General features: G+C 34.6%; 1 protein-coding gene across 10 annotated transcripts in view; it reads left to right on the top strand.

Annotated features, from left to right (window-relative positions):
- Dmd (dystrophin) overlaps nucleotides 1-15,762 on the top strand; it is a 2,465,896-nt gene that overhangs the window by 1,418,500 nt on the left and 1,031,634 nt on the right. The window lies entirely within an intron of this gene.

Consider the following 15,762-nt stretch of genomic DNA (forward strand, 5'->3'; position numbering starts at 1 on the left):
TGCTTGACATGCATGTGAATGATAAAAATGAATTATCAAATGTATTAGTTACCTGTCTTTTTGGTGAGGCAAAATTCCTGACAAGGACAGATGAGGAGGAAGGAAAAATATATCTTGTCTCAGATACTGAGTGTATAGTCCATCATGAAGAGGACATCATGGGAGCATGAACTTAAGACCGCATAATAATAATAATAATAATAATAATAATAATAATAATAATAATAATAATAATAATAATAATATATTTTAGTTTTTTGAGACAGGTTCTCTATGCAAAGCCTGTGTAGCGTTGGCTGTGCTTGAACTAGCTCTGTAGACCAGGCTGGCTTACTCACAAAGATCCACTTGCTGCTGCCTCTGTGCTGGGGTTAAAGGCCTGTGCCTGAGGCTGCTGTTCTCATTGCAGCATAACAATGAATTCTAGAACACATTTTAATTTCTCATTTTTCTTTAGTCCAGGACCCCAGCACATGGTGTGGTCCTGCCTTTATTTAATGTGAATTTTTCAACTTTAAAGTACCTAATCTCAATAATCTCTCACAACATGCATAAAGGATTTTTTCTTAAGTTATTTTAAATCAGTTTTATCTGTGGGTCACAATCCTCTTGGAGGCTGCATATCACATAACCTTCATGTCAGTTATCATGCATATCAGATATTAACATTAAGATTCATAACAGTGGCAAAATTACAGATATTAAAAAATAAAAAAAATAATTATGGTTGGGGGTTACCACAATATGACAAATTCTATTAAAGGGTCAAAGTATTAGGAAGTTGAAAACAACTGCTGTAGAAAATGTCTGATCTACAAATACTATAAATTATCATATTAAACATGATAATCATCTAAGTACAAATTTATGTATATATTATTATTATATAATATGTTATATAATCCATCTTCATTTATATAAGATAGATATGAAAATTACATGCTAACATGTGTATCTATTAGACATGATATCTTTACAAATTTACTCTCTTTCATCACTTAGTTAAAATTAGGCATTACTTGCCTATAGGTAAAAATAAAGGATACAGAATATAAATGTAATTTTAGTGATATCCATTGTTATATTAGTAAAATTTGTGAAAAGTATGTGATATAATTATCTCTGATTTTTAACTACTAAAACCAGATAAGAATGTAGTTAATTAAATTTAACAATGGAAGAATTAATAGATTAAAATTCTAGTTAATTAACATGAAATGTAGTCTATGATACCATTATCCTTTTTTCTGAGAAAGCATTAGTGCTAAGGAAAATATGTTTTGTCCACAGGTTGTGGTGAGAAACACAAAAAGAAGCAGTAATATTGTTTATTTTTCTTTCTATAATTTTGCATGTTATTGTGTTTCTTCATATCAGCTAAACTAAGACATGACTAATTTTATACATTTGTTTACAAGTCATCAAAAAAAATGAAGTAATTCCAAGGCCCTATGATGGTTAAACAGATAAAAGTGTTAGCTGGGAAATACTACATATGTTAAATTCCTACAAACAAATTCAAATATTATACATCATTTTCATATAATTCATTTTTAAACTTTTTGCTTTAATTTTGTATTTCCCCTTGCACCACTCCTCACAGTCTCCTCCCATTTCTCCTCATTCTCTCAGATTTAATCCCGCTTCGTTTTCTTTCAGAAAATAACATGACTTCAAGAGATGACCAACAAACACAATAAAAAATAAGGCAAAGCAAAAGCTCTCATATTGAGGCTGAAAACGGCAACCCAATAGGAGGAAAAGGGTCATAAGTGCAAGCAAAAGAGTCAGAGATACACCAATTCCTACTGTTAGGAGTCCCACTAAAATACCAAGCTAACAGCCATAACATATACAGAGAGGATCTGGTATAGACCCATATGGGCATTGTATTTGCCTCTTCAGTCTCTATGTACCCACATGAACCCCACTTAGATGATTGAGTGGGCCTTCTTCTTCTGGTATCCACCATCCCTTTTGATTCCACAATCTTTCTTCCACCTCTTCAAAGGGTTTTCTTGAGCTCCAAGTAGGTAGACCCAATGATGTCCTATAATTTAGCCTCTCTCTGCATAATGTCTGGGTATGTGTCTCTGTACCTCTTCCCATCTACTGCCAGAGAAAGCCTCTCTGAAGACTAATGGACTGGGAAAGACACCAAGCTGAATATTATTAGGAATCATTTCATTGACATTTTTCCTAATGTGTTTGGTTCAACCTTAGGTCTCTGTGTAGGACATGGACACCCTCTTATGCTGTGGGTCTCAAGTTAAACCTTACATTGGCTGGCCATTCCCTCCAGTTCTGTGCCACCATTGCCTTAGCATATCTTGCAAGAAGAATATGTTGGCCAATGGATTTGTGGCTGGTTTGGTGTCCAGATTTCTCTTCCCATAGCCTTCAGCATATCTCTACATGCCAAAGAGAATAGAACATAGAGGTGAAGGTTCCATGAAAGTACCAGCTCAACCCCTCTATGTGCAATTACCCATGTGGATATTATCCATGGCAATGTGGTCTTACTGTCAGCTCTAAAGAGCTACCCTCTGTCCTAACATTATCCTGTTGTTTAAGATCTCCATGGGAACCCCTCATCCATCAATTCAAAGAAATGCAGCCCAGTGCCACCACTAGCAGCTTCGACTTATACAAAAGATGCCCAATTCAGACTCTGCATCCTCTACTAGAAGTCCTCACAAGGGTCACCTTCATAAATTCCAGGAAGTGTTTACTCCATTGTCCAAATGCTCCCCAATTACAGCTGGCTCTTCCTATACTCTCCCCCTCCATTAATTTCCCCTTCCTGATAACTACCTCTCCTATTCCTACCTGCCCCAAGTATACCTAAAATATCTGCATTTGTTAATTTACCTATCAATTTTGTTCTGGTTACAAATGTCACTACTCTTATACAAAAAGAGATATTATTATTTGAGTGTATTCGTACTATGTTTTCAATTATGGGTTAAATATAGTTTGAAAGAATAGTATTCTGCCAGGAAAATACAGTGTTTTATACATTTTATGCAGTGGTTCCCTCGGAGAGGCAATTTTTCACAGTGAACAACTGTTAGTACCTAGAGACATTTTTAGTTGATAAACTGAAATTATTACTGGCATTTAGTGGGTAGAAACACAGGTACTGCTAAACAGTCCACAAAATAACCTCTCATAGCAAAGAATAACCATATTCTGAGAGAAAGAAATATGAGGAATTAGTTATGAGTGTTGAGGATACTATAATGGCAGACAATGGATAGTAAGGCATATCAGAAGTAAATAGGCATGGGAAGAGTCCAGCATCATCTTTGGAGTCTTTGCAACAAAAGGAGAAAAGATATTATAAAGACTTGAGAACCAGACAAACTATGCCAATCCTAGATCCATGATTGATGCTGCTACTTGGGAATGGGAGCTGAGTGAAAAGTCTTTACAGTGGACACTGAAACTGCAGAGACGCCAACTTTTGATGAAGGTACCACTCAAATTTCTATCTTATCCAACATTTTAATTAGTATTTTTGGCTATTTCTAAATGGAATCACTGAAAAAGGATGTGAAAAATGTATCTTACCAAGGATATAGGCAATGAGTCTGGGAGAATATTGAGAAAGAATAAGAGCTAAGAGACACAACATTTTCTAACATTGTTTTAGAAATCAAGGTGCTTTCACGCTCCTCCTCCTTTTTGCTCATCCTCTTCCTCCTAGTCCTTTGTTTTCCAAGATACGGTTTCTCTTAATAGCCCTCAATGTCTTGCAACTAGCTCTGTAGACCAAGGTGTCCTTGAACTCAGATGTCTACCTGACTGTACCTTCAAGGTGATAGGATTAAATGCATATGCCACCATCCCTGGCTTATTTTTATTTTTATTTTTAAAGAAAGAAGTAATTATATTAAAATAATATATATGGCAGTAGTATAGCACAGATATTACCGTGTATTGCATATCATATCTCAGATGTAGAAAATGGAAAGTACTTTCTAAAATAGAAATTATCAGAAAAAACTTTTTTAAATTATCACCAAACATACTGAAATTAGTTCATTTAATAATTTTCCTTGATATTTTCCTTTCTTTAAGAATTTGGAAGATAGATTTAATTTTTTGTCATTATTTTAATGCTAAGCACAAGTATGCAATTCCAATGGAAAAAGTGAATTGATGCATTAGATATCAAAGGCAAAAACTGGCATTATAGCACTTTAAATGCAGATAGAGGTGAAGATGGCAATCATCTTTTCTCCACATAGAAATTATGTAAGATAAGTGAAAAAACTGGAAGTTTGTTCACCATGGCAAATCTAGTGAAGTGGCATGTGGAAAGATGGCACAATAATATGGCTACATTAGTTATTACTGTTAAAACTTTTATTATTAGTAAAACCTTCAATAGCACTATCATATCATATTATCAGTATTTTTTTTGAGTCACCAACATCACCTTATATGTAGATGCATGCAGACCTCCTGCTATTAATTTACTCTTTTCCTTCTTTTCTCAATAGTTATTTTTTATGTATTTGGTACATGAACACTGAATCTATGTTATTTCCATCTTGAGTCCTTCCAACTTCTCCTACCACATCCCCAAAAGCTGATGTGATTTTTATTTTAGTTTTACACACACACACACACACACACACACACACACACACACACACACACACACACAATTTGGGTATAACCTAGTAAGTTCACTTACCACATAGGTGCATGGTGTGACCAGCTGAAACTGATACACGTGCAATGCATCTCCAAACCTAAAGCTGAGAAAAAAAGCATGGAAGACAGGGCAGAGAAATGGAACGAGGCAGAGAACCAAGATACTGGTTGATAGAGTGAGTCCCATGAATAGCACTGGGAAAATTTCACCCCTGCATTCTGAACAGTTTGGTTCCCTGACCAGGAACAACATAATCATAGAACCAGTTCACACACTAACGCACAGGTGGGGAATTCCATATGCTTACCTCTTTAGATGAAGAGCTCTTGGAGATCAGTGGCTTCCAAGATAGAAAAAAAAAAAAAAAAAAAAACAGTTCTGAATCATTGTATCAAAAAGCTATTGTATGTTTGTAATTTAAGCAAAGTGTGCCCATAATACTATGGTTAATAATTTGAAGCTATATGAATCATAGCATGAGTATTTCTCAATTGCAGTTGTAAGATCTTTCAGAAATCAATGATGAAACTGAGAATGGTTCAGAGAAAATATTTTCTTCATCCCATTCCAGTGATCACTTTTAATAAGGAATAAAATATAATCCTGTGGACAAATGAAAAAAGTCATAAAAATTCAATTGACCTCACATACCCCAGGAGACACACATTCTTAAAGTGTAAAGAACCAAGATATGACATGAATTATGTGATAATATTTTTTTAATTTTAGTACCTTTCTTTGTATCTGACAGAAAACAGTTGGAAGGTGATAGAAATGTTTAGGTCTTTAAGATCCCTAGGGACATATTTATAAGATAAATTACGTGCAGTGATAAACAATTTGTATAATATAAGCTTATGTAAATCATTTAACTGCTCTTGTCCAGCAGTGATTTTCTAAAAAGTGTTCAAAAATCATTAAATATAATGAATTTCTAGTTTTAACAAATCTATGCGACCTACAAAGATTCAACTGACTCATGAGCTTCACTATTTCAATGAAAAAATATCCTCTGAGTCTATGTACAATGGTTAGTTATATATTTTTCCATCAAAATCTGATATTTTATGAGAGACATCTAGTCATATATATATATCTGAGAAAGTGATAGATGGGAGCTAAGGAAGTCCATCCAAGGCATTCAAGAAAAGATCAATCCATCAGCCTAAAGAAGAAAAGCTAAAAGAAAAAAGAAATGGAATGACACAGATAGAGGAAGCATTTCTTTAGGAAAGTTGGCAAGGATTGAAGCATATATTACACGGTTTATGTAGGCCTAATTATTTTTAAATGTTATTTACTAGACCTGGGTAAATGTTCCTGGCATAGTCATGCATGAGAGAGCATCAAGTGAAAACTTAATAGGTCAAGGAAGCAATAAAGAGGGAGAGGGACCAATTATTTGCAGTAGCCATCAAAGGCAATGAAGTAATCTGCTTGGAGCCAGCATGGAAAATTGAGGTTAAATATTAAACAACAGTTTGTTATATAATGCAAGTGTTCGCCCATTCCTCCTTCTTTTTTTGTCTTGCTCCTTTTTGTGTGTTTTGAAAGATTTTTTGAGGCAAAGTCTTATTATGATCTCAGACAGGCTTGGCCTTATAAGTGATCCACTGGCCTCAATTACTACAATCTTGAGATTTCATCTGTCTTTCTTCATGCCCTGATCTCTGTTTATATTTTAAAGGCATCTCCATAGATTTCTATGACTTTTATAGTAACATTTAAAGCAAACTACCAATTAGGTAGCTTACTGGGCCAACAATATATTCAGAAGAATGATGAATTTCAACCTCTTTATCCTACTTGTCTTTTGAATGTATATTATGTTTCTTATTTTGCATTTGTGTCGGTTGTGTATGTGTGTGTGTGTTATTTATTTTTAAATTCTGGTTTGTTTGTTTTCCTGCCTGTTTGCTTCCTAAAGAGATAAAGAAAGAAAAGGCTTGATCTAGGTGGGTGAGGAGGTGGGAAGCCTCTAGGAGGAGTTCAGAGAGGGGAAACTGTCATCATAATATATTGTCTGAAAATATTTCCACATAATAATAATCCTACTAACTAAGGTTAAAAATGCTCCATACAGGAGTCCACAGTTATCTTCTATCACTAAATATTTCCCTTTGCTGAAATATGTTTTATGAAATACTAAAGTCCCAAATTCCAACCAAAGGGTAAAAGCAATCAAGGTAAGCGTTATTTCTCAACACTATCTAATTGTTTCTCCCAAAGAAGAGATAGAAGAGAGATTTGTACCAATCTTATGAGTAGAATTGAGCAGAAGACAAAAACTATACATTTTAAATTGTTATGTCTCAAATATTGAAGACACTTTTACTTGATCCTAAAATTTAACATTCTCAAATTTGTAAATCAATATACACATCGAATATTCATCCACTGGACATATTTGGGGCACTAAAATATACCAGGGACTGAGTTTGAGCCTTGGACTACCATATTTACAAAACATTTGTAACTCATTCTAACTTTTAGAGAAAACAGAGTCAATAACATGTAATAATTTGGAAGTCTATCTCTGTGCCAAATGCTTATTTTTTAACACTCATAATAATACCAGAAAGTTATCTCAGTTATTGTTTCTAAGTTACAACTGAGGAAAAGTACAGCTTTCAGTCATGAGGACACAAGACCACGATCAGAAAGACAGGAAGTGGCAGAAAGAGTTTAACTCTAAAATGAACCTGATTTCAAAGCCCACATTGCCATCCATGCATAGCATTTTTATACACTGTAAAAGTTTCTTCAAATCTAAGCACTTGACCTCTTACTAAAAGCATGCAGAATCAGACCACAGTTATTTATATGATATTGCAGCTCATTTATAGATGAATCATTATTTGAAGACCAACCTATGAAATGTAGCCACACTGAATTTCTCTATTCAGGGACAGGCTTGATTTCAGGAACTGGGTATGCCTGACTGCACAGGTAGGGGCAAAGTGAACCCAACTGCAAAGGTTAGCTAGAATCTAGCAGATAATTAACAAATTCCTTTTAAATGTTCACAAAATAATTCATTCATAATCTGGGGACTGCCTGTATTGATTCTTCCCATGGAAGCTGTTTGTGTGTGTGTGTGTGTGTGTGTGTGTGTGTGTGTGTGTGTGTGTGTCTTTTGTGTGTTCTCCTATATATATTACAGTGCCACATTGTAATACACAGTGCACTATATAATGAAATCAATGGCTAATAATGTATTTCATTTATTGTGAAACACTTGGAATAAACTCTCATTTTTCCAAGTAGTTTTTAAGTAATAACAAGAAACTAAATTAACTTAGCCACATGAAACATTCTTCATTAAATCCGTTCACATGCTTATATTCTGTAGTACTTTTACTTGTTCTACTTTTTCATTGATTTGTTTATCCATCAAGTGTTTGCTGAGATTATACTGTTTTCCAGGTAGTAACACATATATTCCAATAACAATTATAGTATAAGGTGCTCGGAATGAGGGGACACGTTTACAAGACCTGGGTGCAGTTCCCAGCACCATCTATAGCTTCAGTTATAGGGACCTCAATGCCCTATTCTTACTTCCACATGTACCGAGCACACTCTTGTTGCAATAACATACATGAAACTAAAACATTCATAAACCTAACATGAAATACATTTTTTTTAAATTTAAGACCTAGGGGAGGGGAATAGGGTGAAAGAGGGAGGGATGGAGGAATGGGAGGATAAAAGTGAAGGGATAACATTTTAGATATAATCTGAATAAATTAATTAGATAAAAAATTAAAAATGAAGTATTTTATATTTAAGAAGCTGACTTATTAGCTAGGGACGTAGCTCATTAGTAGAACACTTGCCTAATGAAGCCATGCATTCAAGCCTCAGAAACAAATTACAAATAAAGGTGCTCAAATATGAAAAATATGAAATAAATATGCAGTATTTCAGATAAAAATGCTAAGAGGAATTATAAATTTGAATGCAGGGGAGAGACAAAACATGACAAGAAGTGAATATTTTCTATATGGAAGCCTGGAAGGAGCAAAAGAAGAGTCATTTGAATAATATTTTAATGGAATGGAGAGAATTTAGCTTTCACATATTTGATTGAAAACTATTCCAGGTAGTAAACGCATCAAATATAAAAACCCTATTGAGGAATGAGATATATGTACATTGTTTATAAATTATTTAAATATTTATAGACTCACGAGTGATTGCAAAAAATAGTTCAAAGATGTCAGGATCATTTTTCTCTCAGTTTTCTGTAATGGTTATATAGTGTAGAGGAATTTTCATCCAGCAATATGACTGCTCTGACAAGGGATCACATTCAAAGGCCTTCAAGGTCTGTACAATGTAGCCAGAATGCAGACTCACCACACATCTTTAATCCCTTGGTCTAGAATACAGGCAGGCACCTTTATTCCCTCTTACTAGAATACAGACACACACTTTTAATCCCTCTGGCTGGAATACAGACACACACCTATAGTACACATCTTTAATCCCAAACCATGAAATCTAATCGAGGGTAGACAAAGTGGTGAATCAGAGAAAGATTTGACAGAGATAGGAGTCAGAGGATATGCCCAACTCTCAGGAAAACAGTAAAGAGGCTACTTAAGAGCAGTGCAGGGTGAGAGAGTGAGTTCAGTTTGGTGCAGTTCAGTTGACTGCAGTTGACTTCATGTAGTTCCATTCAGTTTCTTTCAATTCCTGCACTCAGTGTGGTGCAGTTCATGGGGTTCAGAGGAAGTTTTCCCAAGCAAATCAATTTAGTCAGAAGCCAAGAGAAGGTAGATTGAAACAGTCACCTTGGAGAGGAGTTAGAACCAGAAATGCTGAGTTGAACCATTCAGCCAGAGTTCAGGAAGAGTTAGAAAGAATGAGCTCATTCATTAAGTCCCAGAAGCTGAAAGCATTTTAAGAAGACAGAAACTGGAAGCTGATAAAGTCTGAGCTTGCAGAAAGTTAAAAGGGACAGAAGCTTGAAACTTCCAGACTGAGGCCAAGGGATAATAGGATGGAAACACTAGGGTTCAGCAAAGCCATGGGTATTGCTCTCATGTGATCCTATCATCTGAGTAAATAAAAACATTTGAAATACCCTCTATAACTTCATACAAAAACGAACCAAGAAATTGGCATTTTTATTATCAAAAAAGTCTTTCTCAAAACTTACAATTTTCTAAATGTGATTATTTTTATGTGTTGATCTTTGAAGTTTTATCCCATATGCAGTCACAGAACTGGCAAATGATATAGAATGGTTGCATCATTATAATGGAACCACCTCAAAGTACCCTTGTAGTTGCATATATTCAAATTATTTGCTTCCTAATCAATAACCACCAGTAATCAACTCTTTTAATACCTTTATTTTTTCAAAGGATTTGGAAAGCTAAATCATTGTTTGGGGAAAAATAAATACATTTATTTAGGCTCCTAGAGAAAGACATTTTTTGCAAGATGTCAAGGCAGATATTGAGGGCAGTTTAGAACAAAAATGATTTCAGTGCAGGACAAACAAAAGGACTTGAGGAATCTTTGGAAGGTAGCAATAATAGTTCACCAGTGAATAAACTGTGTGTTATGAAGTTAAGAGAAAAACCCAGGACAATTCCAAGGCAGAGAGGTTAAATAGATTGGAGTAAAAGAAAGACAACTTGGGGTAGATAGTAAAAATGAAAGCTTGCTTTTTTTTTTTTTTTTTTTTGAATAGGTGTAGGTTTGAAAGATTTTAAGAGATTCTACCAATGTCATAATATGAAATTGGATGCGAGTTTGGAATACATGGAATATTTGTGAGCTAAAGTTCAAAACAGGAGATAAATCTATATGAAGACATTTATGTTATGCACTGTTAGGGTACATGGCTGCTAGGACAGTGTCTTCAAGATAGTGCCTGTTGTTTCATACTGTTTTCATTTCTTGGTTCGTTTAACCTGGTAGTAGTACAAAGCAAGCCTTTCACAGGGCTTTGTGACATGTCTCCAATATTGGAAAGATGTACCTATAAAACTGATTTTCCTTGACACACATAGAATATGAGATGCACCATTTTTCCTGCACTCCTGGTTCTTTGCTTTGTTGATTTGTAAGATTCCACAGCATTTCCACAGGAGAGGCTGTATGTAATGGGGACCGAAGACCAAAGATTGCACTCTAGACCATAGCTGCTCTTCAGGTCCTTCTTTTTCTCTCTCCTTGCATACACTTTTCTTCCTTTTTGAAGCTTCACATCCTCTAGGCTTCAATACTCATTTTGTTGTTCTCCAAAGTATCTTTATATGCCAAATAAGGAATTTATTAGCATTGTCAATCGTAACATTCAATGCTACTGAGAACTAAGGTAACTGTCTTCTTTGATGTTAGTCATTTCTAGACTTTTCTGGGAGTGTATTTTCCTACAAATAATATAATGCACACCATATTATTCTTTCTAAAATAGCCTTTATAACTGATTTTTTAATTCAGTTAACTCATCTGTTCAGAAGTATTAACAACTGTTGTGACTTAGTTATATTTATATCTCTCATGGCTTTTGACTAACAAACTTGACTAGAAAAAGAATATGATATTTATTGAGATAACAGTAAGTGCCAAAGGCTATGTGTATGTATGTATGTATATATATATATGTATATATATATGTATATGTATGTATAATCCTGTAAAAGGTCCATAGTTTTTATTTACAGAAGGTTGTATTTTAACATTGATCTGCTTTATGATTAGCATATAAAATGTTCATAATTTAATGTTTATGAGCACTTGGTCCCAGAATAGAGAGAGTGTTTGGAATGGTTGTGGGATCTTTAGGAGGTGCGTCCTGGATGTAGAAAGCAGACTACCAGAAAAGAACCTGGAGGTTTTATATGCCAGGCACGCTTGCTGGTGGTCAATATAATGTGGCCAACTTGCCTTCATCTGATGCCATTTCTTCTCTACTGTGAAGGCATACATCCTCTCAAGCTCTGTTCCAGAATAAAATACTTCTTAAACTGATTCTTGGCACATATTTTGTCACAGTATGAGAAAAGAAATTAAGTCTAGTTGCATGCAAAGTCAAAGTTTTCGAACAAGTAGCCTCTTATCATCTAAATTTACTAATGTTAAAACTCATAAAACAAGGTCTATACTGGAAGGAGTTACATACAAGGAAAGAGTCTGATTGATTATAATGTCCTAGTACCTCTTTAGTGCAAAGCTTGCCTGTCTTCTATCTCATTTCACTCTGAGTAGCTTCCAGTACAGGCTTCTTCAATATATTTGAGGCTATAAGAATGCATGACATAATATTTAGTGGTACCACTGCACTTTCAGAGACAGATTCCTGAACTATAGGCAGAAGTAGGAAGCATGAGGCTTTCACAACCCCCCACCTCCAATATAAGTTATAGACTTGCTGGTTTTATTTGGCTACTTAGTTCGTTGGTTTACTTTAAAATAATCCTAATCTAAAAGATTGCAGCTAGGCGGACAAACCAAGAATGGCTAACGTCAGTCTGAGAGACCATAGTCCACTGCTTTTTACTCTCTTTTAATATAGGAAACAAGAAGAAAATATTCATGAAATAGGCTAGCTAGCTTTAAAGAGCTCACCACAGCAAATCCGTGCAGGTTCAGATAAGACAATTGCCATTATTAAAAACGAGAGAGAGATTCTGCACAACTAGAATCTTAGAACTTATTGTTTTTCTTTTCAATCACCAAAGGAAAGTTCTCTGCAAGTTAGCAAAAAAGGCACAAGTCTTATATATGATATTTATAAGATAATGTTCAGATTTTCAAACTGTAGATCTTACATTGTTCATTTGAAAAACCAAAAATATTGATGTTTTTTTACTACAGTTTGCACTTGGTCAAGTTGCCATAGAACAATATCATTGTAATAAATTTGTTATAAAACTGCAACAACAAACTATTTTTCAGATTTGAGCCCACAATCTGAGTACAGCATAGAAGGAAATTCTCAACAATTATCTGCGCTGCTCAGGAAATGTTGCCTACATTAAGGCCAGTCACCAGTGTAAGATTGTTTCTAAACCAAGGTTTTGGAGAAGTCAAACTAAAGCTGGAATACAATAAGTGTTCACTGAATGAATACTGAATAAGAATATTCATATAATCCACACTAATTAGAGATAAATTCCCAGCCTCCAGTTCAGTGTCTTGAGGAAATTAATGAACATAAAATTACTTTTTTTCTGCAACACAAATTCAATACTGTCCCTCCCCTCCTTTAAATTCTTGAAGAGATTACCATAGCCTCTTAGATACCATTTTTAGCTGTGATTCTCAATCTCTGATATGCAGATGAATCACCTGAGGTTTTTATTCAGCTGACCTGGAGTATAGTCAGAAATTGTTCAATTTTTAAAGAAGAGGTCAGGGTTATAAGAATAATGCTGTCAGTTGACCTCAGTTTCAATAGCAATGACATATCTTTCTTAAGCTGATATTTTAGATTGTCATTTTATGAGTGAACTCCAAGTTTCTACCTAGGTTTACCAAAGTAAGCATTTTCTTTATTTTATGCAAATAAACAAATAAGCAAACAAACAAGAAACAACAACAAACGGTGATGTTGAGTGTATTCAGATGCTAAGTTTCCTTCAATTCTAGCTCAGGTCAGGCATCATCAGAAAGTTTTCTCCTCTTCCCTAGTCTGTTTCTTTGTTCATTTTTTTGTTTTATTGAGATGGCGTCTTTCGGTGTAGCCTGAAATTCTTTCTGTAGACCTGACTGGCTCAAACTCACTGAGATTCCTCTCTCTGCATCCTGAAAGTGTTTCAATGTGTGAGCCACCACTCCTGGCTCCTAGTTTTCACTAACATTACTCCCAAATGTTTTCAACATATTATTCAAACCTCTGATATGCACTCTGGTGCCCACGGTTTGATCGCTGTCCCTTGACAGGATGGCCTTGTAGGCACACAAAGGAACTAGATGCAGGCTATCATGATGAGACCTGATAGGCTGTGGCCAGACAGTGGGAAAAGATGCCCCCTGTCAGAGGTTTAGAGGAGGGGAGTAGGGCAGAAGAGGGAGAGAGAGTAGAAATCGGAAGATAAGAGTGAGGGAATAACTATCAAGATATAATGTGTAAATAAATTACAATGAATAAAGTATTTGAAAATATCCATCACATCCTTCATCTGAATCAAGATTGGTGTCAATATTGTCATTAAAATGCTTATGAAAGTAAATAAACTTGGTTCAGGGATTATTTATGAAGCTAAGTTTGCAGAAAATATAAGTACACCAATTTCCCTTCAGTTGTATGTTAATTTGTGAAAAACAATAAAGAGGTTAGTGTCCCTTAATCTACTTCACTTCAACATTACCCATCTCCTTGTTCCATACTTTTGATGCACATGTCTGTTTCACATATATGGAAGGTTACTAACACAAATTGTTGATAAGAGTGAGTTTATTATTTATGACTATACAGAAAGACCCTAGTGCACCCAAATTGTGGATTCTTTACAAACTGAAGAGTGAATTTGGATTACTTGAAAATTTGGTTAGGTTCAGATACATCTTTTATATGATAGCACATTATGTATTGGATTATGATTACAGTTGTGATATTATTGTTGACTTTTGTTGAAATAACAAAACACAGACATTTGATTCTGAGAGTTTTCAAGATTGAGATATTGTTTCTATCAATAACCTTTCAATTAAAGGGTTGACAGAGCTTTCTAGCATATTGGTGTAATGAAAAGTGGATTCGTTACCTATAAGACTCTCCTGCATAAAATTATGTTAATTAAAATATGAAATGGTATCTTGCATCGATGTAGATTGTAAGCTGTCTGACTATCTTTATTGCCCAAGTTTATTGTGGTGGCAGTGGTTTTCACATAGAATCTGTAGCTTACTGGTGACAAGCAGGTTTTTACAATATGCAAAATGTTATTATTCTCAGAACCCACCTTAAATTATGCACCCAGTAATTGTTGGTTGCATAAAGTAGGAGAAAAAAGAGGTTATCTAAGAAAAATGGAAACCAGATACAAATTTACTATGGCTTGCAATAAAAGTAGTGATCTCCATTGATAACTATTACCCACTGAGCAACAGCTTAAGTATTAATTGGGTGTTTCTTTCAACTGAGGACTTTGAAGCACATCCTGGACTTAGTGTATCATAGGCTGAATTTTTGAAATTCACTAGTTTGTATCATATTATATTTTTTACATTTTGGTTGTGAGCTTTTACCTTTAATAGTAGACTATCTCTCCAATAAATTCTGTTCACAATACATTTTAAAGGAATACTGCTTGATGATATATTAACTTCATTCCCAGATGAAGTTAGATGAAGTTAGATGAAGAAAGTTTAAAGGATTTACACATCAAATAGCATGTAGGTAACTGATCCAGGAAACTCCAGTTTCTGACATACTTCTTCCCAACTCAATTACTGCTTTAACAAAGAAGATGCAGTAATACAAGAGGGATAAATATGGCAAAATAAACAATTGTATACCCCTTTTGAAAGTACAGTTTCTTTTAAATTCTAATTTATCTTCCTCTTTCAAGTTTTTTGATGCGTAAAAATATGAACAGCACATCTGAACAATGTTTAAGTGAAATGCTTTGATCTTTTTTCCATTCAATGTATTCAATTTGCAGTCTGCTAAGGATTCTCTGATAACCTCTGTGATGAAGACCATAGAAATAGCCAAGAAAGGATAGATCCACATTCATTTATGGCATGGGTATGAACTATTCAAGATAAAGACTGTCTATTTACAAGTTATATTGATAATTTATAAATGAAAATTCCCTATCATTTCCTCCGTCAGGAAATCTCTACTGACTCAGGAAGAACATGCTTGCATTGTCTAGCTAATTAACTTACTCTTTCAAAAATGGCACTGGTATGGCATCTTAAATACCAGACTTTATCAAGTTTAATCTATCTGGAAGGCAACTGCTGATGATATCTTATGGGATAAAAGTAGACTGAATAGCTAGACAACACAAGTAGCAACTCTTGTAAAAATCACATGCCTGTAGTAGCAATCTTGAAAATATAAACACCAATGACTTCCTCCTTCATTCATAGTGTATCTGATTATCAGTCAAGTATTTATT

The sequence above is a fragment of the Acomys russatus genome, chromosome X (assembly GCF_903995435.1).
Source record: "Acomys russatus chromosome X, mAcoRus1.1, whole genome shotgun sequence".
NCBI classification, from domain to species: Eukaryota; Metazoa; Chordata; class Mammalia; order Rodentia; family Muridae; genus Acomys; species Acomys russatus.